A 4,095-nucleotide genomic window follows, 5' to 3' on the forward strand; every position below is an offset into this window, starting at 1 on the left:
TGGGATAGGTATAACTAAAACACTCTTTAAAAAAGATTTGGACATACTTGCAAAATTTGTGAGTCTAATTCTTTAGCACACAAAGGTGGGTGTTGATTATAATTTTGAGATGAACATCCTAGAGATCAAATTTCCTATAATTCATTTGTATGTGATCATAATTTTGTCATAGTCTAGGCACAGAATCAAAGCAGAGCCCTTTAATAAACCATTTTAAAGGACATTTTTCCTAGTTCTTCCTAGAATATATTTGAGCTAACTCTGTTTGTGCCATCTAGAATTTATGAGTGTTTTTTGAAACATCAAAGAGTGAAGAGACATGAAATCAGCCAAAAGCCATGCAATGGAAGGAGGTTAGCTTATATATTGTGATACTTGGCATCAAGATGATGCATAGCTATTCTTCAACCAACATTGGTCTCTTAGATTGCTACACCACCACACTATAAACAATTTCCAATATAGAGGAGTTCAAATGGGGGCTTGACTCTTGGCTATGGCGATGGTGAAGAGATGGCACATTGAAGTTCAAGGAGGTGATAATGAATTAGAGCCTAAGGGGGCTAGCTATGGTATTGCCAAGGAGATGACATTGTATTGGAAAAGGCTATGCTAGAGTGAATAAGAGATTAGGAGGTCATATGTGATGATTCAAACATTAAAGGTTGAGACAAACACCAAAAGGCAGTGAAAATGGAGCCTTTAAATATTAAATATATATGTACTCACAATTCATTATGATCACTTTAGAAACTAGTTAAGATGGCTTGGGAATAAGTACAAAGTCTCTTATTCCACTATATCCTATCCTAAAACAGGATAGGACATATATTCCATCATGCCTATTGTGATCATTAAGAAGCAATTTTTGGTCAGCATCAATTTAACACCACAACTAGATCCAATGCCACAAACTACCAAGCATGGCCATCATTCAAAGGCAAACGAGTGATGAATTTCAATATCTGGCCAATCTTATTAGCCAACTTCAAGATCTTTACCTACTATATGAGTTGAAGTTAAATCTCTCTACAAGTGTTATGAATTTATGAAAGAAACAAGATCCTTGCAAAAATCAAATAATAATCATTTGCGAGACAAAGCACTATATAAAAATAACAATAATAAATAGAGGAAGATTGAAATGGGCAATGTGCATTGCCCTACAAGTGCTCTGAGAGCCATATCATTGAACCTATGAGGTTCAAAATTACTAAGGACCAGATGGGGTGAGGTTCAAAATTACTAAGGACCAGATGGGGTGCTACTGCAATTGCTCTAGCTCTAACTCACACTACTTCAACCTTTCCGTATTTGCCACAAAACGTTGGCTATTTATGGCATGCAAGGTATATAGAAAGGTTGAATTAGTGGAGTTAGAGTTGTACCCCAATTTCCTTAGCGGTAAATTTCCTTACCAAAAATTTCCTTTCGAGTACCAAGCTTACAAAAACAAAACAAACCAACCTAGCCCATGATAGTAATAAGGGCGCTCTTCTCCCATATTGTGTTGGCTACAGCTTTGAGCTCAGGAACAATAGCCACTTCCTTTGCCCACCCACAAGTTTGCCCATAAGCCCAGAGGAGAAACATCTTCTCTTTATCATGTTGTGCGACTTTTCTAGTAGAGCAGTATGCACCTGTCAAAATTAAGCTGAAGAAGTCGGCTTCCGACCGGCTGATTGGGATATCCTTTGGTGCCTTGAAAGCTTCCGTCTGTTTTGGGGGGGAGGAAAATTCATCCCTTATTTCCGTAGCAGTTTCGAAATCAATCAGGTAGTAGTGCTCATCGACCACGATGAAGTTGTCTGGTTTGATGTCGTTGTGAGTGAACCCAATTTCGTGCAATGCGCGCACTGTTGTGTATCCCTCTTGCATCAACTCCCCCACAGACTTGGTATCCAGGGGTACTGAGTCCGCCATCGGTTTCCCACGCCGATCAAATACCAAGATGCAACATGAGATGGACGTAAGGCCTTCTATATCCAGATTGCACCTCCAGTGATCGACCATTTGCAGTACTGACGGTACCTTTCCTTCACCAAGCTTTTGGTACACCTCGATTTCCATGTCCCCGAAACCATACGAATTCATCTTCAGAACTTGGGGAGCTGCGGGAAGAACCCCTCTGTCCTCCTCGGACCGTCCGCTCTCAATCGTAAAGATGGCATTGTCATGTCCACTACCGAGGCATTGGCCTAAAGACCACTTGTTGATTCTCGCACTCTTGCTTTCGTTTGCTAGTAGGCAATGTATCAGCAATCGGAAGCCTTCAGGAACAGGATCAAGGCTACCCTTGCCCCTGAAAGACAACATGTGTGGTGGCACGACAGGAAGCGCTTGGGAATGAGTAACCGTGAACGTCTCATCTTGAGCTCGCTCCACTCGAATAGCCATGCCATGAACGATACTGAGAGCAAGCACCACACATTGTTGCACTGTGCCGTCTGTACGCACAGCCTGTAGACCTTTTTCAGCAGCGATTGAAATTGCACGTTTAGCTCCCTCGCTGGTGTCCAAGCCAGTGGTCAATAGCACTTGAAGACCCCCGCGTGCGGTGATCCAAGGCATCGCTGCGAGGTGGCTGTCCTGTTCCTGAGAATGCAAGTCTAGCTGCGGACTAGAGGGTTCAGAAGCAACCTGAGTTGGCAAACAAGGCGCCGTTGGAGTAATTCTAACATGTTCCCAGTCCGCATGCGCAAGTATATCTTGAGCGAGGGATGCAAAAGATGGCGAGTCGGGGGATAGACGGGGAGCTTCGATGAAATGCGACTGGTGACGGCATAAAAATCTGGAGAAGAGAATCCAAAGAATGGGTTCGTTAGGACTGGGGAAGATGGATTGATCAGGTGTGCGCAAGAACAAGGAGAGGTTAGGCTCTTCTACGACGGACTGATCAAAGACGGCTGCCATGATATTGCCCAATGATCCAAACACAACATTGAGAGTCTCTTTTATACGCGAATTACGTTGGCCGTTTTGTGCTGCTTCTCCCACAAGCAAAGCTTCAATTCCTAGCTTGCACAAGAAGAGTTTCCTGCGATTATTATCCATCACTAGTCACTTCAAGTATCATCATCACGACATAAATTTCAGCTACTACTTTTTGAGGCAGATTTTTGAGAGATTATGATGTGAGCATCGCCCATATGAAAGGAGACGATTATCGAAAAATCAAGATAGGACTATGTAGCTCAGAAGCGAGATGGGCAGCTGGGAGAATTGAAAAAGAAAGAAACTATGAAATGAATTTCAGCTAGTGCGACCATTGTTGAAAATCAAGATAGGACTATAGCTAAGAAACTTCGTGGATGTTAAACGATTGAAAAACCAGAATCAAATCTACCTGGATGATTAAATAAAATCAAAATGGATAATTAAGGGGCATTCCGAGAATTGAACTCGGGACCTCTCGCACCCTAAGCGAGAATCATACCACTAGACCAAATGCCCTTACATGATTCGAGGTTTTCTCATTTAAATATTTTAATGTAAATATTTTCTTCCTATGTGCCTTAGAAGATCAACCATCGAGAGAGTGGGACGAAACCCTGCTTGGGATGGTGCTCTCACTCCTTGTTCCTCCGCCCATTTGCTGATTTTTTTGCTCAAGGATAGGCTTTGCCACAACAAAATAACTCTACCTCCGCATTGGCATCTGGCATAGTTAGAGTTGAGTTTGACACAAATTTATGTAGGGACGACAAACTTCCTTAACTCCCTGTCTCATAGTCCATATTTATACATACACCATCCTTTCATGGCATGGGCTTGCCTCCATTTAGGTTATTAGATCAAATCAATAGGAGAAGAGAGATACTATACGCGAAACGCATGCTGATCCACACCAACATGAACCATCAACACAACGAGCTGACCACAATTCTGATACAGACTCTAATGATAGTAGCGGAGAAGAAAGAGCCCGCGAAGGTCAACATCGTCCATAGAATATGGTCTCGCTAACCCTTGCTTACTTGAAGATAGCACTGAAGCCTCGCCATGGCTACCTCATGGTGTTTGGTATTTCATATGTCGTAACAATGGCCATGGAGTAGACGAATGTGGCCTCAACCACTTATGGTGTGCCATATG

At 42.5% G+C, this 4,095-nt stretch overlaps 1 non-coding gene across 1 annotated transcript; it reads right to left on the reverse strand.

Moving 5' to 3' along the window:
• Positions 1 to 3,381: 3,381 nt before the first annotated feature.
• Positions 3,382 to 3,453, reverse strand: TRNAP-AGG (transfer RNA proline (anticodon AGG)). The gene has a single exon. It is a non-coding gene; the product is annotated as a tRNA-Pro (tRNA).
• Positions 3,454 to 4,095: the final 642 nt, after the last annotated feature.

Source organism: Dipteris shenzhenensis, chromosome 32, assembly GCF_047967505.1.
Source record: "Dipteris shenzhenensis isolate YYH24624 ecotype China chromosome 32, Dip_SZ_1.0, whole genome shotgun sequence".
In the NCBI taxonomy this organism is placed as follows: Eukaryota; Viridiplantae; Streptophyta; class Polypodiopsida; order Gleicheniales; family Dipteridaceae; genus Dipteris; species Dipteris shenzhenensis.